Consider the following 23,410-nt stretch of genomic DNA (forward strand, 5'->3'; position numbering starts at 1 on the left):
CTGCTTTAAGTCAAGGTTCAACTAGATGCCCTGATATGTAGTTTTCCCATCGTATCCAATTTTTCATTAGGGAAAGAATGAAAGAAGAAGAGGAGAAAAGGACCATCTTTTATTTGACATACTGATATGCATAATTCAATAGTTTGCACCAAGATCCACCTAGGATCTTTTGTTCTTTTGTACTTTTTTCTTATACTACTTATAATTCCAATAGCATATATAAAGATTAACATACATGTACCGCAAAGCTTGATCTCCTCCCACTCTATCACAAATTCTTTCCTTAATTCTCATGCTACATATTCTATATTTGCAGTTTACAGAGTTATCTGCCCCTGTAAGTGAGTATAGATTGTAACGTCACACTTTTCAGAAAAAAACGACGTGAATTTTACTCACGAAATAATGACGTAAGAACTGATAATATGCAAAGATTAAATATGTGTTTGCAGATAATTCATCATATCTATGCTGATATCATTTAAATGTTTTTATGAACTTTTCATAAACATGATATTTGCCTTTGTATGAGAAAAAAGACACTACATATTGTCAACCATGATATTTAAGTTTTCACTTGCTAGTTAAAGGTTTCTGATATACATTAAATTAAATGCATACATGTTCATCATACATGTATATATAAGTTTTTATACATGGGTGTTAAATGTATCACTTTATAATATGCAACTGCATGAATTTACATGTGCATTGGATAAAATAAATGGTCATTTATTTCAAATATGTATACACGAGTCATGAGTCTTTTATACATATACTATACATATACATGAACATAACATCCATACAAATTCAATGTTACTTTAAAATAGGCGTTTGAAAGTTTGTCAAAAAGGAACATGTTTTAAAGATGTCATCTGCAACAATCTGCAAACTTAAAGGCATTGTTCCATTCAATATATGATAACATTTTATACGCAGGATAGCACGTTCCACATGGATTCTAACTTCAGCGATGCGTCTAGTAGTCTCCACTTTTTCACATGACAACTGAAAATGTCCATCACGGAATGGGGGTATGTTCAAAAATGCATCTTTCCTTGTCAGTTCATCTCGAATTTCAAACCCTCTGTCGGCCATAACATTATCACCAGCTTCAATGAGATCAAGGATTCCACTGTTTTGCACAATAAATTTGTCTGACGCAGCTCCGCCATATAATGTGGACACGAATGACACAGTTCCATCTGGAGTGATTCTAATTTAACATTTGTATGTATTTCTGTTTTTAAGATGACCAGGTTTCTCGCTGAGCTTTAAGAGCTGATGGTTTCTGTATAAATATCTCTGTGCAATCCAGAATTATGCGTGTGTTTGGAAATTTCTTGAATGATTCCGGCATAAGTTGCTGTACCTTATCAGCAGATGGATAAGGAAAAAGAAGCTGCAATTCCAAACTCAAAAATCGAATCCATGTATTAAATATTTTTGAAAAACTTGCAACCGAAATGTCTAGACGCTGTGAAATATCTTCTAACAAAAGTCCAAGTTTAAGTCTAACCAGAACTGCAAAAAATTCACTTTTCAAAGTAATTTTTCTAGGTCTTCCTCTATCAGTAGTGGTTCGATCTGCTGTTTCAGTTCCAGACCAGTATGTCATTGCTTCTGCTTTGGGTTTTAGATATTCAAATAAAGCATTGAATGTCAAAAGGTTAGGAAGTCCTGTATAAAATTGCACAGCATGGTCAGAGGTCATAAGGTTTTCGGTGCAAAACTTCTGTGAATTCAGTAACTGATTTTTCCTGGTAAGAATGTCAACTTTGGTTTTCAAGTCTCTGACTAGTTTTGTTTGGTGTTTAAGTTTTACATCTATCAAACTTCCATGAAAAGTGTCAACTTGCACACATTTTGTAGCATTTTTTATGTTATCAGTTTGAACAGAGCTAGTTGTTGTTTCATTCTCACTTTGAGTCGAAATTGAAACACTGGACCTTTCCATTGTTTGAGTTGTTGAATCTTGAGTCATTGGACCATGTGGGAAAACCCAAAATTTGTGGTAATCATGATCATTAAAAAATGGACTTTCATCCTCAGACATCCGTGTACTGCATATATTGTTCTCGTTTTTAATAACTGTATCGACTTCAATCTCTGTCTGTACGTCATCAATGTCCATAGGAAATAACACTCGACCCGATTTTTTCACAGTTTTTGTTTTCAAGTGCTGTTGCTTCTTTTACTGCATTTACATAGTTCGCTGCACGTTTACTGGTATTTGTTACACGTTTAGGGTGTCAAGCAAAAATGGTATATTAAGTGATGGAATGTAGTCGATGTCTGTCGGTCATTACTCTTCCTACCGCTTACAAAATGAGCACCACAAAATTTGGTATTTTCTGTAACATTAACTCACCCTTTTTCTTACCAAGTTTCCTCCCCGACGCCCTAATCCATCCATTTTGCCGCGATAAAGGACGGGCAGGTATCTGATGGAAAGCATAACTTTTCGGAAGATTACTTCTTCTGTTGGTACAGTTAACTACGCAACAGTGATCTTGGCCGCCCATATCGTCTGTTTGTTTTCATATGTAAATGATATTGCCGGAAGTCATGACTCATGCCCCCAGTACAGTGAACTCTCGGAAGATAACGCGTGACTTGCGACTTAAACGCACATGTTGATCATGAAATCAACTTTACTAGACGCTTTATTAAAAGTAGGGATTATTGAATGTAAACTGAAAAGCTACTGAAAAACATCGAAATTTTGTTGTATTTTCAATTTTTTATAGGAAATATATTTTATCACTTTGAACTTGGCTGTTGAGGTTAAATGGCTGAAGCGGGAAGTTTAAATGTCCACTCGCATCTAAATTATGTTTTACTTTGAACTAGAAAGTAAAATGTAAATATAACAATTGACTGGCGCTATTCTATTTATCTGCCACTCATATTGCATTTATATCTTCAATGGATGCAACCAAACAATCATTTAATTGTTAAATAAACCAAACAAAACTACTAAAATATAGATAATTTACCTATTACCAATGTCACAATCTAGAACGTCATGTGATCGGATGTTAATAAAACGATAACACAATCACGTGATTTGATAACTCACGTAGCGTTACTGCTGTTCATATTGATGTGTTAATGGAAGTCAAAAACACGGGCGCTCTCAGAAAATAATGATGAGAGTGTTTGGTAAACAGGGATTGAAGGACGAACTCACCAACTCGAGTGTATAGTACTCGAATCTGAATGATGCGATAAGTTAAGTAAGTTGATGTTATACTACATTCTGTAGCTGTTTTGTCACTGGTATCGTTTACAACGTACTAACAAATACGCCCCTTTTCAAAATATATAAATATGACGCAGATGCGTTAACCATAGAAAAACTATGATATTTTGCTTTTAATATATACATCAATTATAAGTTTAAAAGATACTACACCGCCGACGGACCATAAACGATACTCATCATTTGAACTATAATTGGTGTTTAATCATGTATATGTATGTCTAATTAACACACAAAAAATAATACGAAATGATTTATTTTGCTTTTGGTGCATGCGCAATAAGTACTTCATTCCATATAGGATATAGTGCCACGGATTTTTTACGGGATGCAAAAAAATATTTTTGATAGTTTTATCTTGAAGTAAAATGAGAAGCCAAAACCTTTCAATGGTCATAATGGTGTAAAGTAAGTAACTTTTGTAACCGAAGGAAAATACTAAATCGCCTGCTCCTGTATTTCATAGAGAAACAATACTGTTTGTCAGCGGTGGAGCATCTTTAAAATAAAATAGTTTTAATTGAGTGTCGCACTCTGACATGCTACACATGTATGAGGTCGATGGACTGTTTATTTAAATAAAAGCGACATTGGTTACCTTATAGTTACGTTTTATACTGTGCTATCCCGAGTCACTAGTTCGTGGTTTCTTATAAGCTGTGTATGTTGATACCAAACGCAAGTGACTTCGTATGCCGTCTGGGACAAGCCACGTTTTGACGAGTATCAAAGGATAGGTTCCCAACGACTTTTATGGTGATATAATATCGCGACTGAAACTCACTTGCCTATTTTGAACGAATGTTTGATTTTTTTTCGCAAATATCAATACCATTGTCAGTAGCGATTTATACCATTGTCACTAGGACTAATACCATTGACACTAGGACTATTATCATAGACACTAGGGACTAATACCATTGACACTAGGACTAATACCAATCACACTAGGACTAACACCATTGACACTAAGGTCTGGTACCATTGACACTAGGGTATAATACCATTGACACTAGGACTAATACCATTCACATTAGGACTAATACCATTAACACTAAGGTCTGATACCATTGACACTAGGGCTTAATACCATTGACACTAGGGACTGATACCATTCACACTAGGAATTAATACCATTCACACTAGGGACTAATACCATTGGCACTAGGAACTAATACAATTCACACTAAAGACTAATGCCATTGTCACTAGGAACTAATACCATTCACACTAAAGACTAATGCCATTGACACTGGGGACTAATACCATTCACACTAGGGACTAATACCATTGACACTGGGGACTAATACCATTGACACTAGGGACTAATACCATTCACACTAGGGACTAATACCATTCACACTAGGGACTAATACCATTTACACTGGGGACTAATACCATTCGCACTAGGGACTAATACCATTCACACTAAAGACTAATGCCATTGTCACTAGAATTAATTTCATTGTCACTTAAGATTAATACCAATGTTACTAGATATTAATACCATTGTCACTAGAGATATATACCATTGACAATAGGGACTGATACCATTGACACTAGGGACTAACACCATTGGCACTAGGGACTAATAGCGTTGACATTAGGGTTTAATACCATTGACACTAGGGACTAATATCATTGACACTAGGACTAATACCATTGACACTAGGGACTAATACCATTGACACTAGGACTAATACCATTGACACTAGGACTAACACCATCCACACTCAGGACAAATATCATTGACACTAGGGACTAATACCATTGACACTAGGGACTAATACCATTGGCACTAGGACTAATACCATTCACATAAGGGACTGATACCATTGACACTGGGGACTAGTATCATTGACACTAGCGATTAATACCATTCACACTGTGGACTAATATCATTGACAGTAGGGACTAACACCATTCACACTAGGGACTAATACCATTGATACTAGGGACTAATACCATTGATACTAGGGACTAATACCATTGACACTAGGGACTAATACCATTGACACTAGGGACTAATACCATTGACACTAGGGACTAATACCATTCGACACTAGGGACTAATAACCATAAACACTGGGGACTAATAACATTCACACTAGGGACTAATACCATTGATACTAGGGACCAATACCATTGACACTAGGGACTAATACCATTGACACTAGGGACTAATACCATTCACACTAGGGACTAATACCATTGACACTAGGGACTAATACCATTGACACTAGGGACTAATACCATTGACACTAGGGACTAATACCATTGACACTAGGGACTAATACCATTGACACTAGGGACTAATACCATTGACACTAGGGACTAATACCATTGGACACTAGGGAAAAAATCATTCATTTTGACACTAGTGGACTAATACCATTGACACTAGGGACTAATACCATTGACACTGGGGACTAATACCATCGACACAAGGGACTAATACCATTCACACTAGGGACTAATATCATTGACACTAGTGACTAATACCATTTCACACTAGGGACTTATACCATTGACACTAAGGACTGATACTATTGACACTAGAGATTAATACCATTGATACTAAGGATTTTATACCATTGACACAAAGGGACTCATATCATTGACACTAGGACTAATACCATTGACACTAGGACTAATACCATTGACACTAGGACTAATACCATTGACATTTAGGACTAATACCATTGGCACTAGGGACTGATACCCTTCACACTAGAGACTAATACCATTGGCACTAGGACTAATACCATTGATACTAGGAACTAATACCATTCACACTAGGGACTAATACCATTCACACTAGGGACTAATACCATTGACACTAGGGACTAATACCATTGACACTAGGGACTAATACCATTGACACTAGGACTAATACCATTGACACTAGGGACTAATACCATTGACACTAGGGACTAATACCATTGACACTAGGGACTAATACCATTCACACTAGGGACTAATACCATTGACACTAGGGACTAATACCATTGACACTAGGGACTAATACCATTGACACTAGGGACTAATACCATTGACACTAGGGACTAATACCATTGACACTAGGGACTAATACCATTGACACTAGGGACTAATACCATTCACACTAGGGACTAATACCATTGACACTAGGGGACTAATACCATTCACACTAGGGACTAATACCATTCACACTAGGGACTAATACCATTGACACTGGGGACTAATACCATTGACACTAAGGGACTAATACCATTCACACTAAAGACTAATGCCATTGACACTGGGACTAATTCCATTGTCACTAGGAGATTAATACCATTGACACTAGGGACTAATACCATTGACACTAGAGAATTAATTCCATTGTCACTAGAGATTAATACCATTGACACTAGGGACTAATACCATTGACACTAGGACTAATACCATTGACACTAGGACTAATACCATTGACACTAGGGACTAATACCATTGACACTAGGGACTAATACCATTGACACTAGGGACTAATATCACCATGACACTAGGACTAATACCATTGACACTAGGGACTAATACCATTTACACTAGGGACTAATACCATTACCACTTAATACATTGCACTAGGACTAATACCATTCACACTAGGGACTAATACCATTGACACTAGGGACTAATACCATTGACACTAGGGACTAATACCATTACACTAGGGACTAATACCATTGACACTAGGACTAATACCATTCACACTAGGGACTAATACCATTGACACTAGGGACTAATACCATTGACACTAGGGACTAATACCATTGACACTAGTGGACTAATACCATTGACACTAGGGACTAATACCATTCGACACTAGGGACTAATACCATTGATACAGCCTAGGGACTAATACCATTGACACTAGGGACTAATAACATTCACACTAGGGACTAATACCATTGACACTAGGGACTAAAACCATTGTCACTAGGGACTAATACCATCGACACAAGAGACTATTACCATTCGCACTAGGGACTAATACCATGGACACTGGGGACTAATAACATTCACACTAGGGACTAATACCATTGATACTAGGGACCAATACCATCGACACTAGGGACTAATACCATTGACACTAGGGACTAAAACCATTGTCACTAGGGACTAATGCCATCGACACAAGAGACTAATACCATTCGACACTAGGGACTAATACCATTGACACTAGTGACTAATACCATTCACACTGAGGACTAATATCATTGACACTAGGGACTAATAACCATTCACACTAGGGACTTATACCATTGACTACTAGGGACTGAATACCATTGACACTAGGACTAATACCATTGAACAGGATTAAACCATTGACACTAGGACTAATACCATTTAGACTAATACCATTTACACTAGGGACTAATACCATTGACACTAGGGACTAATACCATTGACACTAGGACTAATACCATTGACACTAGGGACTAATACCATTGACACTAGGACTAATACCATTCACACTAGGGACTAATACCATTGGCACTAGGACTAATACCATTGATACTAGGAGACTAATACCATTCACACTAGGGACTAGGACTAATACCATTCACACTAAGGACTAATACCATTGACACTAGGGACTAATACCATTCGACACTAGGGACTAATACCATTGACACTAGGGGGGGACTAATACCATTGTCACTAGGGACTAATGCCATCGACACAAGAGACTAATACCATTCGCACTAGGGACTAATACCATGGACACATTAGGGACTAATACCATTCACACTAGGGACTAATACCATTCGCACTAGGGACTTATACCATTGACACTAGATAGACTTATAACATTGACAATAAGGGACTAATACCATTGACACAAGTGACTAATACCATTCACACTAATGACTAATAACATTGACACTAGCGACTAATACCATTGACACTAGGACTAATACCATTCACACTGAGGACTAATATCATTGACACTAGGGACTAATACCATTCACACTAGGGACTTATACTTGACACTCAGGATTGATACACTAGGGACTAATACCATTGACACTAGAGATTAATACCATTGACACTAGGGACTAATACCATTGACACTAGGACTAATACCATTGACACTAGGGACTAATACCATTGACACTAGGACTAATACCATTGACACTAGGGACTAATACCATTGACACTAGGACTAATACCATTGGCACTAGGGACTACTTGACACTAGGGACTGATACCATTCACACTAGAGACTAATACCATTGGCACTAGGACTAATACCATTGATACTAGGGACTTATACCATTGACACTAGTACTAATACCATTGATACTAGGGACTAATACCATTGACACTAGGACTAATACCATTGGCACTGGGGACTAATACCATTGACACTAGGACTAATACCATTGACACTAGGGACTAATTCCATTGACACTAGGGACTAATACCATTTACACTAGAGCCTAATACCATTGGCACTAGGGACTAATACCATTGACACTAGGACTTATAACATTAACACTAGGAACTTATACAATTGACACTAGGGATTAATAGCATTGACACTGGGGACTAATACCATTTACATTAGGACTGATACCATTCACACTAGAGACTTATAACATTGACACTAGGAATTATTCAGTTTGTGGATATGAAAGATAGGAATATTTTACCTGATGGTCACAAAATGTTGCCAAAACCAGAGGCTTGCCGAGGTTTTTTATAACCTTTTGAGATCATTTTGTCACACTTCGACTTTTTAATGCAATTTCACAACTATAATATTCCGCCATTTTGATAAAGTTCGACGAAAACCGTGTCAGCAAAGCAATTTTCCATGCATGCAAAATTTCTGATATTTTCAACGCAAATAACGTTAGTTGCATATTTTTTAAAAAAAAGCAGTCTAATTTTTGAAAAAAATACTATCGTATCAAGCAAAAGCAAAACAAACCAAAATAATTATTTTTCTTTGTTTTCAGATTAAATCTGGTTTTCTGATTGACCAATACTTTTTCCATTACACTATGAAAGCAATTCGAAAATGGCACACGAAACACCGACGTTATCGTGGAATCACAGTATTGATTCGGGAAAAGAATACCTTTAAAAATCACTAGAATGGTACATTTAAACACACTTTATTTTATCAAATAGATAATAAAATTAGTTATTATAAGCATTGCTGTCACTATTTGTATTAATTTCATCGGGTTATGGAAAAAAAGTATTTGCAGACTTTACGCGGATCCAAATAATTTGCAGAGAATTTAATATTTTTTTACCCCGATACTTTTTTTTTAAAAAGTAGTGACACCAACGCTTCAATAAGCAAAGCTTCTGTTGAAGTCTCATTTAGACATCAATCAAAAAAAGTTATGAGATTTTTAATTACAATTTATCAATATAATATAGTTGTCAGTTGCAAATTTTGTCAAAAAATTACATTTTGTTCTGTTAACGTTTTTATACAGGGATTTTAAGAAATGGCTCTTTTTGGCGACTATTTTTGAAATTGTGTCTTTTTGTCGTTTTGAATAGAGCCACAGTTTTACAATTTTTTCACTTAAATTGCTTTTTTTTTTATCATCACTGAGCCAGCATTTTTAGCTCTATTGAGGTAATTTTTGCTACAATTTTTTTCTGGGTTCGTGGTAATTAAAATATTGAGCATAAATGTATGAAATGGTACACTTTTTTATCACTTTATATTCAATGGTAATTTGAGCACTCTTTATTTTTCATTTTAAGCACGCGGACTCCCATTTTTCTGCCTGATTTAGAAAGAACATTTTTTTTTTTCTTATTGATATGCAAAATATTGACAAAAGTTTCATACCAGAACTTTTTTTTTATAAATGGAAAAAAATAGCAAATTGGCTGAAAATGTGTGCAATTAAGGGGAAGGGGTAGCATATGCTGTTATTCTGAGAAATCTATGGGTCGTTTTAATCATAACTGATATATTTGTAAAAAAGACTATTAGAAAATAAATTCTGCAAATATCCATACATATCAAACACCTCATTATGGAATAATGAGTTTTCATCTCTGGTATATGTGGTCAAAAACGGCAAAATTCGCATAAATTTTATCAACTAGGTATCTTGGAGTGATAATAGCTCCAAAACGAGCACACGGACATTTGTTTTTTTCCTCCATTTTCTTTTATGGTATTAACGCCTATTTCCAAAACTCTATATGAGAAAAATCTTAATGCAAAAAAAATTTTGACTTCTTCGAGGAGTTCATTCTTCACCTCTTATAAATGATACGCGCTGAATACAATCAAAGACACAACCGCAAAGGGTGTATACTTGTATCGGGTTGTCCGTCTGTCTTGCTGTCTGTCTGTCTGCTTTATAAAATTTGGTACACATAACCCTGACATACTGTTGATGTCACAAGCTTGAGTGTAAAGTACTACGATCAGCAGGGTGCGATTAGATAACTCATTTAATGTTTTGACACAGGTATGCTGAGTAGAGTACATGCAGGTAAACTACCGACAGAGCTGCCCCTTTTTTAAAGCCTGTCATCATGTCAACGTGTTTTTCATCATAATGGATCCCTAACTAAAGGTAAGAACGGTTCTTGTAGTCTACGTACAAAATATTAATTTACACTGTGATTCGTTTAACGAAACAACTTATAAGTACACTGCAAAATAGAAAAAAAGTAGACCTTATATTTCATATGGGGATTTTAAACAATGTCGTTTGAGGGTGTATTTGGTGTCTTCTTCCATTTATCTTTCTTACACGGAAATCTATATTTTGGTTAGTGGTCAGCAAACCACAAAGATACTGGAGTCTCGCTAACATTTGGTCAAAAATGATTTTCTTTAGCCAAATTTTTTAAAATGATTTTTTAGAGAAATGTCTTGGTTACCATGTTTACAAAGTAAAGTAATCCATTCATTTCGTAACACAATTCAATCACAACCAATCACCACCACCATACTAAATTGTAATACATACCCCAATATTTAGCAATCCACATCCTATTCAAATCCCTATTTATTCAGCGGTAATAAAAACAGTGTTTCTGTAGAATTGGTTCACATCACAAATATTAAAATGGATATGGACTTAATTCCACATTCTTAAGTTTAAAAACAAACCGCTACAACTCGTGTCTTTTTGAAGTTTTATTTTAAAACTTCACTAGTGTGAAATATATTTTTTACCCAACAACCTATCGCTGTGTGATTTATCATCATATTTACAGCTGTGCCACATTCGAAAAAATCAACACAAATCCATGATAGATATAGTCATAACCTACATGTTGAGAAATTGTTTAGTCAAAAGCTGAAACAAACAATACCATGGTTTTGTCATGGTGTTCCAGAAATATATCGGACAGAATAGACAGCCAATAGAAATAAGGACAAATTCATTCTGAAGCAATAATATGTTCCCTGGTCAACGTATTGGGCGTTATCATAACATCTCTAACTATTAGAGTCTTAAACATGGTGACGTCACAGGGTATCACCTGTCTGAACGGAGGCTATCGAGTATATACCCGCACAAACTGTTTGCATCAACTTGGCCTAAATATGAAGTGATGACCTAGATAACTATAGATTGAAGTATCAGACAGAACACGTATACAGGAAAAAAGGGCTACTATATTAATGCATTCAAATCTCTATTTTAAAAAAGAAGAAAAAGAGAAATTAAATATGAATATAAAAATTTTTTAATGTCGTAAGGCATAACCACTTATTGATAAAGAAATTTGAAGCATTTTTTTTTCAATTTTCATTTTTTGAATTATTATTTTCATAACGACATCACTCACTAATCTTAGGCCATGGGCTAGGAGGGTCCCACAGAGCACCCCCCCCCCTTCCCCTCCCCCCAAAAAAGAAAACCTTGCGAACCAAATATTTTTCTGAACCCCTATGACCCACTGATCACAAATCAAAATGTTATCATCGCATATCCGGTTATGACGTCGACAAGATAGCCACCATCTCGAATTTGACTAAAAAGTGAAAAATGGTCATAATATTGACATTTTTCAACCGAATTAGACAAATGAGGTATCAATATTTGAACAATAAATAAACAATCACAACCAGATAATCCAATAGCTGTAGTGATGTAGAGAACGGAAATGATAATTGATAGAGAAAAAAAAAAAAACAAGTAAAATATTTTCTCTCCACCCGCCAGGGTTACGGACACATTAACGGGTTCGGATTCGTGCTTTAAGCGAAAATAATATCACCAAGTACACAGTGCGTTTATTCCTAGTTGTAGTGTTCTAGCATATCTAACGCGCACCATTGGCTATACTAGAAAATATCCAATGTATGTTTACGCACCAATGGATGTCAAAAATACGACAACCACTGCTTAATTGATCATTTAGATTGCCTTGCACGGCATATGTAGAACTTTTAACTTAAAATACCCCTAATAATCTTTTGAGGACATTTTCAAGTACTTTAACTTGCTTTAACATGTTCACATGGTTCAATGTAGATAGGGAAATACGATCAGTCGTGTGAAAAGGGCAATGGCAGTATAATACAAATACAAGCATTAACATATTAAGGGAAAACAGACCAAAAGAAAACAATGATAATATCACAAGCTGATAATTCACAAGAGTGTAAAATAAATTAAATACATTACCTATTCATATTACTATTTAGAGTGAGGGCAAACAAAACAATTTGTAAACACAAATCGTGTTTTTCCCCCACCAATAAATACGAGGAGCCTCCTTATTACGTATTAGGAAGAGTTTTGACGTTTCGTGTCCAAGGAATTCTCTCCGAGGGTATTCCTGAATAACAACAAAAATGGAGGCATTGACAGACGAACGACGCTTTCGTCCCGAGGAAATGTATTTTGAATATTCTTCAAGAATAAAGGGAATACCGAATAACACAATTACACCTCACATGGAATTTTTTATATTATCAATAACATGCTAAAGGAAATTGATTTGGTCCTGAAAGATACTGTAGGTCTAAACTTCTAAATTTTAACAAATATCTGTAACGATTAGCCTCAAACAGCGGCAACAGTGTTTTGGGGCACCAAATTAATGTCCCCTAGAGCCATTACGTAAATTAGACATTGTATACTAGCGCGAGAAAAAACTTTATATTGTTCGTATATAAATAAACAATTCGGGCTACACCCCCTCGGGAAAATATGACAAGCCCCCCTCGGGTAAACAAAAGCGTTCATGTCCTGCCGGCTACCCCGCGCCAGGGCAATAAATGTATAATATGATTTTAATTATTGACCACTGGCAATGAGCCTCATGATTTACCATGGCCCTTAAATGAAGTAGTTTAGATATAATAACCGCAATGACGAAACAAGTAAAAACGCCATATATATTCCGTTTATGTTTGGTAGTTATCGAAAAGTTTTATTTATGAGTAGATGTAGTTTGCTTTGTAAAACAGGAAGGTGAACCGGCAATGTACGATCTTAAGTTATCATAAGTCTTAATGATACTATAAGACTCGAAATCTGAGATGATACTAATTAAGATAAGTACGCCTTACGTGTTAAAATGTGTTTAGACAGAACAGTACTCCTGAAGTCCTGGAATGAATACGATAATGACTTTTTCAAATTAAATACTAACACTAGCTGTGTTTGGGGGTATGACACCTGGTGTTTGGTTATTTTCAAAAAAGGCACGTAAGCGTGATTTGCTTTTTATTTACATACTGAATGTGTGGCGAACGCGACCAATTTGAAGAGACGTTTTGTCCCGGTATTACGACAGGACAGGTGCGCTCTTTTATATACAAGCTTTTCATACTGGAAGACGTTATTTTAAAAAAACAGAACAAATTTTTAAAGGCCAAAGGTTTAAAACGTGATAACAGAACACTATGAGCAACATAACAATATTTTTTTTTCAAACTTAATACAATCATAGTGGGATAATTGAAAGAAAAATAGAGCTTGGGAGTGCGAATTTATTGAAAGGTGTCAAAAGGGCAACTACAAATCATATTGTTATTCAAAAGTTACCGGGACGTATACCACGAGAAGAGCATAAACGGAATTTGTTCAAACATCAATAGCAAAAACTAAGCTATATATTATAAAATAGTCATTCACGGGCAGGGGACGTGTGCGTTGCTTTACAACACTTACTGTAACTCTCGTTAGAGTAAACAAAGGTTTCAATTTTTACTTTTTATATATTTTTTTGTTGATATTTGAACCTTATTTTTTTCCATTTTTTTTAGAAATCATCAGTAACATCTCTAACATAGAACGTCAAACCATTTCAATCGAAATGTTGTGAAATCGAGTAGACACACCAAGTGGGGACGAGTGGAAAGAATAATGACTTAAGATTGAAAGGTGAAATTGAACTAATATATTTCTGTATTATAACTCCGACGTTTTGTAGTGTTCCGCGTTGTAGATCGGTAAACGAATAAGTCAAGTCGATAGCCTATGATCACCAGAAAGATTATTTGATTTAGCCGATACCTGTATAGATTAAGGATATTAGCATGGATGACCTTTATGCCAGATTTGTAAAAATAAAGCGATATAAGGTATACATGCCGATTCTGGAAAAATAATCATGCATCATTTTTTTTTGCAAGGTTTAAAAAGTCTTTTTAGTATGCTGATAATATTTACAAAACATACAGAGCTGACTTGTATTCCCTTTTTCAATATATATATACATTGTTAGGTGGTAACTCATGCCCAATCGGATTGTTGTGCAGTATCCTAATTCAATCTATACCGGAATTCACTGTGCTGGTTTTCAAAGAGGGCTCTGCTATACTAAGGGGGCTTAAGCCATTTTTAACTCAACAACACATACCATAAGATATAGAAATGGCCTGATGTGAGTATATTTTTCTAAAATATTTATTCCTTAATGAATTCAATTTATTTATATATTTTATTAAATTAATTGAAATAACTAGCATAACGCGTTGACCGACGTAATTATCCCTCTCAATCACATGGTTCAGTATCAAACTAATTAAGCTTATATATACATTGAACTTCACAGGGGGTATTAACAAAGTAATTAGTATCGACGATGTGAATATCAATGTGTACAGTACTGGACATTTCTACCAATAATCAAAAAAAAACACGCCTTAAAATGAACAAGGTTAATTATCGTTATAATAACTGTAACATACTTTTTAAGAATGTTTGCGTACCTGGTCCCTATTTTCGAAAAGTTTACACATATAATATTAAAAAGGTAAATTTGACCTGTAACTGAAACATTTTGTTTTCATTTTTTTTATACAACGTAATATTTAGAAATAACAGTCTTTTGTGGGGTTTTTTTTCAAATTGAGCTCATAAGTCTTTTACATTTTTAATTTGCATTAATAATCTTTCTACCTTCATGTGGTGTCAGTGAACGTAAGTAACAACCGAGCCAATTAAAATTAAAAACAAATAAAAATATGTCATCGACAGTTATTTGTATTAAAACACACTGGTACACACTACAGTTTAATTATTATTTTTTAGGTAAACACAGTTAGACTTCGAGAGGGCGGTAAAGGAAGGTAACAAGGCAAAAGTGCAAAATACTAACCTGAAAAAAAGGAGCAGAACCCAAACGAGGGGTGAGTAAATTGGTAAACAATATTTTAACAAGGAACAACTCCAGAAGCTTGCTAAAGACGCAACATCACCTTTTGTTATAGAAAGTTTACTGACACAATTCACGGAATGGTAAATAAAAAAAAAGGTCATGATTCCTACGGCAGAACAATTTTACATGTCAACATTTCCCAAAGTGTCGCCATGATAACTAAGTTCTATTTTAATTCCAAGATATGTTAAAAGTATGACACGATATTTTCAAAAATTCATTCACAGAATAGTAATATAAAAGTACTAAAATTAATGGAAAATTAAAAATAAGCGAGAACGGAAAAGGTGCACATTTTTGCGAAAAAGATGGCAGAGAAACTTTTGATACACACTTACTTGGTTTGGGGAATGTTGTCATGTACAATCATTTTTTTGTAACGTTTTATTTTTTCATACCTTTTTAAGAATACAAAATTATCAATTAGAAGTGCCAATTATGTTTCTTGGCATTTTTTGGATAAGGAATAGTGAAGATATATATATGATCCTTTTTTTTATTCCTAATGATAAAATATTATGTATTACACGTGGGATAACACTAAAAAAGAAAATTCCCCTCCAAGTATAAGATTAACACATATTTTTTTTTTTATCATAGAAATGTAGAAACCTTATTGGTATACACACTTTATTCAAAGAAGATAAACAAATTACTTATAAATCAAAAATGGGAACTTCGTCGATAAAGTTTTAGAATAATATATTAATTGTAGAACGAATATGTGACATTAGTTTTATATCTTTAAGAATTAACTAAAGGCCAATGTCATTAAAAGTTGAAAGTTATTCTTCATTGTGTTTTTTCCTATTTAAACACCAAAAAAACATCGTTTCAACCGCTTAAAGCTTGGCACTGGCTAGCAAGACCACGTGCACAAAATCGTGTAAACTTTTGTGCGATCCATTGTATATTATTATTTTGTTCTATATACACTTTTTTTAATGTGTTCTATACAATTCTTTTATTCATGATGTCGTTTAGTTTTCTCAGTAAAAAACAATCACGACAAACTCTTCCCAGTATCACAATGGGCTAATTGAAAATCAATATTATCCCTGATAAATAAACAGAAAAATCGACTGCCACTTAAATGGTGATAATCACAACGCCTTTCGACTGATAGTGTTTTTTAAATCATTATACTTTACTCGTAAGTTCTGAGATCCACCGATGTTTACTATAAGCAACGATTTCTCAAAGTCTTTGCCCCCATACTCCTTGATTACGAAAACAACCTTCAGTCACACGTTTTGTTGTTTAAATTGAAAAAAAAATATCCTTTTTTAGAACTTCTTTGCATTTCACAAGCTTAGCTTAGAACATAACGTTATTACATGTCGACACATGCAAATAAGGTATATAAGAATATGTGAATGTAATTTTTATGATGCATGGAAAATGTATTATTTTTAAAGTCTTTTTTTTCTTTCAAAACTTTTAGCGTATGTGATCACATACATCCCTAAAAAAGCCCATAAACAAGTAAGGAAATACAAAATGGCAATAACTAATTGAATATGATTTAATCCAAATAAAAGGAGTGGTTCAAATTTCTGAGTGCCTCATAAATAGGTTTTGGTTTCATATGTCTTACATTTTTTTATACCATTATACCGAACGTTATTTATTTTCGTTTTCAGAGTATAGCATTACCCTGATGGTTTTTAGGCAGGAAAAAAACTACACTAAATTGTGGCAATCAGGCGATTCGTACCTTGATAGTGGTTTTTAGATATTCCACAACATCCAATACGTATTCCCGAGATCCACCAATGATACTATTTTTAAGCCCCCCCCGTTTTTGTTTTCAATTCAGTCCAATAACTTTTTTTTTGAAGATGTATAGACTATTGCGAAACTACGTTATACTTCTCGGAGATTATGAAGCGATGAGTATCAACTGATTGTTTGCGTGATGCATTTATGCGATTTGGCTAATATATGGAAATAGCATTGTGGTGACAGCATGATTCTTAAAAAAATATTAAAACAAAAATTACAACTTTGCAATAGAAATATGTACATAATCTTGATAAGACTGTTAAGGGCTTTTTCATATATTATTTTTTATTTTAATTTAGTGCTGATGATACAGTTAAAAGGACGCTGGCAATAATTATATATTGAATTGAATTAAGGTTTATTTTTATATAACACATAATATAAACAACTGGGTATAATAACTGGCTTTTGAGGAACGAATTACACACAATAGTGGCATAACGTATAAAGTGCTATTATCTGAAAAAAACGGGACAGAGTATCTGCAGAGGGGGTAACGATAATCATTTTAAATTGTTCATATTTATTCCTAAATTTTGGTTAGAAGTGTTGATATCACTTTCTTGTGTCACATTAAGCAGATCAGTGAATGTTTTTCGTTATGTGAACGAATCTACGCATGACATTAGTAACACGAGTAACACAGTGAGACTCATTAACCACACAAAATAACATAAGCCGTGTAAAAAAAGCAAAGAGAGGCCAAACAGTAATGGGCCATTTGAGTAGCGTTACGACACAATTAACACCAACACGTCTTAAGTACATTTTGTAAGTGTTATAATTATTATTATTAGTTTATGTTGCCTGGTCATTTGTCTGACAGGGGTGAGAGTTTAGACATCGTATTTACAACACATTGAACATTTCGATGGTTTTATTTTTAAGCATATCCATAACATACTATTATTTATTAGTTTTATAATCTGTTTTATTTCAAAGCGAGAATCCCAATACGACAAGTTTTCAAATGTCTCACCTTAACATAAGGAAAGTAGGTTTTTTGTATGACCGCATATCAACATAAACATATTATTTTCAGTTCACATTTTTTTCCAGTACTCCAGAACTTTAGTGACATTACTGATTGTGCTTGCTTCCTCAAACTTTATTTGTGTGAGGGTCAAGCCTCTCACTATCAAATTATTGGGGTACAGCCATAAATACATCAATAATGTGACCATGATTTTCTGATGTTTGACTTTTGGTTACGTCATTAAGATATATCGGATTTGGTGGTCAGCGTTGCAACATACGCGAATAATATATAGCTGTTGGAACAATGTAATTTTCCTGTGATAATAAACAGCATAACACATTGCCAGCATTGCAACGTGTGTATGAAAAAAGGTTTCTACATGACGGACATAAACGATTTGATTATCGTCTTTAATTCACCTAACCTTATGGCTGATACTTTATATTTAATAATAAATATTATAATAGGACTTCTTCTTGCATAACAATATTTATTCCCATAAATAATATTAGCCATCACAATTAATGTATCACCACAACAAATACTGAGTACAAACTTCTATAATGAGTACTCCATTCTACTTGACGGTCGAGAACCGACTTATTAATGTTAGCAAAGTTTAACTAAAAAAGCTTATTACAAAAGAAATAGTCAATGTCATGAGTGTGATCAAGCGTCAAATTAACCTAAGTTTTATATGGGAAATAATTATGTTCCCACTGTTCTTCTCATGATCAATAATTTCCTGAAATAATTGAGTAACGTAGGCGATTTGTTAACAGTCCGCTATACAATCAGACTAATATTTATAACAGCCGAATGTTTGCCACGCTAGATTTACCAAAAATAAATAAAATTCATCACTCATGTTATTTTTAATTGGGGTTTTTGGGTTTTATTAGTTTTAATGTCCTATTAACATAACCAATGTCATGTAAGGGCGTGACATGTTTTGATGGTGGCGGACAGATGCTTGACTTTTATCCGGAGTAAAACCACCGACCAGGGGTCAGTAACTGGCAACTTACATGGATTTTTGGAACTCCCAATCCAATGGTGGAGGGCTATATGTGGTAATTTGTCGAGACATCCTAAAACCACCTCGGCCACTGCGGCATGTTAATTAATTGTTATTGTTATTATATCCGACTATACAAGGTTTTTTTAATTTGCATAAAAAGCTAAAAACTTAGAAACCAAAAATTAAATTTTGTATTGTAAGACATACTATCAATGTTGATTATCATTTACCATTATTTTACTTTGGTTTCGCGACGAAGCGAGACTCTTCTTTGCCGATGCGGAAGAAAATAAACTGGATTGAGAGTATGTTACCTTACTGAGTTTATACGTTACCGATAAGGAAAATATGAGTTAAGTCCATTCGATAAAATGTTATTACCAAGTAATTCCTATTCAGTGTGGTAATTATCCCTGAAAACAACTATTGGAAAATCCTGAAAAATAAAATCACCCAAATCAAATTAATAAATTTTAACAATACATAGTTTTGTTCATGAGGTCAGGAGTGAAAAGACTTGAGATTTTTGGCTAGTTTCTTAAAAATTACTATTTTTTAATGTGAACCGCCAAAACTTTTAGAACGGGAACTTAAATGATTACGTTTTCATTTCAAAGGATCCGTTTAAACCGTCGTGTGTCAATGCTTTTAATCATCTTCCATTTTTCAATTATGCCATATCTCTTTTGATATTTTTATCATTAAACTTGCATATCAATATGTATGGGGAAAACAGATGATAAAAATTTCGGACCAAAAAATGAAATCATGGTTTGATCGTAAAGCAAAACGATAAGCGACTATTGACAGTATTGAATTTTTGTTCATTTATCTGAAAGGTTTTTTTTTATAAAGCGACAACCCGTTTGTCCAGAGCTGAAACTTTATTGCGTTACACCTCCAGATCCCTAGTATGACTTACACTAACACATCCCCCAGTTTTTCGTTCAGGTTGCCCATGGATAACACTTTTAATGTAAAAACCCATACATTCCATAGTTATGCATATTTTTATGGACTGCCAATATCGAAAACGCTATAAACCTAATGCCAAAACTATGCACAGACAACGAACGCGTTTTTTTGGTCAGGAAGCAAGTACAAATTGGGCAAATAAAAAACATTAATAGTTTACATATGTTTACAACTTTATTAAAATGTGTAGTATTTAAAAAAATGCGAAGCCATAGTGGTTAAGACATAAAAAAACTGAATATCTATATAGGTAATCATTAAAAGACCAAATAAATTTGAAGATAAATAAATAATAGATTAAATTAAGCAGTCAAAAAAATATTTAGATATCTGTTTTAATGGCTTATAATATATATAAACTTTAAGGAACAAATTGTCGTTTGTTTATTTACATCAGAGGACACATATAGACGCATTAAAATATATGATTATGTTGCATTATTTAAGCTGCTTAAATCAAGACAATACTTTAAAAATGTAGAATAAAAATACTGTTATTAAAATTGAGTATCTAATGACGCGATAAAAGGACCAAAAGATCATCCATTACAAATTATCGTATCTTAATATCATTTTTTACAATGGAATATTCCCTGAGATATAGTTTAGAAAGATATTTAAGGTACACTAATTTTTGTATTGCATAACCCTTTTATGATACATACTAACTATTGTATATTATATATTTACAACCTAGTTAACGGTAACAAATACTTTTAAAACCATGTGGCATTTTGATGATTTAATAATGGAATATGAATCTATAAGCAATTATTCATTAATACGGTCAAAAAAAATCATTTCAAATAGCAGTACCTACTATCAATATGTGTATATTCCTCACCATTGAATACAAAAAAATGTGTCTCGCAATATATATGTTTTAAGTACTATTTGCTATCTTTCTATTTGAAAGGTAATGTAAATTGATATTATATTAATAAAAATGGAAAGAATTAAATTATTAGCTTGATTATGTTTAAGATAATTATGGTCCATGTCCTTGGGTCCTACCAGGATTGAGCATTTTGTTCGATTTAAAACAATAAAATTGCCCTCTATTCTCTCTAAATCTACAGGAGTTTGTTGACGTTCTGCCCACAATAATCTATATAGTATTAATAGATAAAAATACCGCCTTCCATATAAGTTTTTTAATCCCAAGTCCATTTTGAAAGAGTTTCCGGGGCAGACGGTCCGCCGGGCGCCGACTTTTGTTTATTCGAGCATCCCAAAAACCGATGCGTGTTTAGACGTACACACAAGATGGGGCGATGGGAACTTAACTCAAAAAACATGATTGGGTCTGAATCTAAATCAAAAGTACCAGAAATGTTTTTTTTTTGTATAACACATAATCAATTATAACAAACCGTGACATATATACTCATTCCTATAAAACTTAATATAATAGTAAATCAGGACATATCCCACATTAATATTTTTACTTTTAACCCCATTTAGTTTCCATTACAAGTCAGTATTCCCGGTGCCCATCAGTTCATTATGATGTTCCATTGAGAGTCTGCACTCACACATGCTCACCTGTTTAAAAACTTAGATCAAATTGCTCACTTTCAAAAATATCTTTATTTAATGTCAAACAGACAATGATAAAATTGTATACGAATATGTGATCTTATTCCATAGATATTTTATAAGTAACAAAACTACCAGTGTTCTTTGAACCATTAAAATAACTTGAGGATTTAAAAACAATAGTATCTAAATCTTCGGTTTGTGTCGATAACTATGTGTGACGTCAGCGCATGGATTACGTGATGAACATGAAAACGTTCTCGTGGAGCCCTATGACGAAACTCTTATATCATAACTTTCTCCAAAATTGACTTTAGTATTCAAACTCTTCTCTTTGTGAATCAGGGGTTCTGTATTCTTCTCTATGTGTTTATGTGAGTCTATATATTATTAGTGATATAATCTTTTATCTCATACTTTAATTGTCCACCCATAGCCCCTCCTCCGACATCGGCAGCTCTGTATACATCTCTGCAGGTACATTGCCGCAGACACAAGTTAATCAACAAAACATTTTACCGAAGGTTGAGTGACAAATTTGGCCAGCGAATGCCATTTACAATTCCTGTGTGGTATTTTTATATATGTAGATAAGGGGTAATTTTTTTATATATTTTATACTATATATAAGTGACAAGAACGTCAAACTCCGATGTAGGCTCAAATTCTAGACAAGGATTGATATCTCTAGCGGAGTGATGATATCTAGATAATGTTCATCAGAGACAGGCATATATAAAGGCTATTAATGTTTTCTGCAATCAAGTATTTTACCATGGTAATAGACTGCATTACAGCCCACGATATTGCGAACCATTGTAACAATTAAGATGACATCTATTAACTATTAGAGTTAAATAATCAAGCACGGTCTGAGCTTGTAATTAGTATAACAGTCATAGTGATCATAAACTAAACGGCAATGCATAATACCTCCGGACACAATATCACTGATTACATTCAAGATCACTCTGTCTTTGATACTTTCTTATGTTTGATATGATATATATTTTGCATTGTGTTTTTAAACTTACGCAATGGATCACTTCTTATCAGGATTTTTTTATTTCAATTAACAAGATATACAAGTTATGATAATAAATCAAGTTTCGTTTCTGTATGAGGTTCACTGTCAGCGAGAGGTTTTTCTTCAAATACCTTTATAACTAGAAATTGTCACCGGGTGACAATTTGACGGGCT

At 34.0% G+C, this 23,410-nt stretch overlaps 1 long non-coding RNA gene and 1 pseudogene across 1 annotated transcript; one reads left to right on the top strand and one right to left on the bottom strand.

Annotated features, from left to right (window-relative positions):
* Window positions 1–785: 785 nt before the first annotated feature.
* Window positions 786–2,678, bottom strand: LOC138305765 (uncharacterized; annotated as a pseudogene).
* Window positions 2,679–3,100: 422 nt separating this feature from the next.
* LOC138305949 (uncharacterized) lies at window positions 3,101–14,595 on the top strand. The gene is made up of 3 exons (XR_011205737.1): window positions 3,101–3,242; window positions 10,747–10,854; window positions 14,514–14,595. It is a non-coding gene; the product is annotated as an uncharacterized lncRNA (long non-coding RNA).
* Window positions 14,596–23,410: the final 8,815 nt, after the last annotated feature.

Source organism: Argopecten irradians, chromosome 13, assembly GCF_041381155.1.
Source record: "Argopecten irradians isolate NY chromosome 13, Ai_NY, whole genome shotgun sequence".
Lineage (NCBI taxonomy): Eukaryota > Metazoa > Mollusca > Bivalvia > Pectinida > Pectinidae > Argopecten > Argopecten irradians.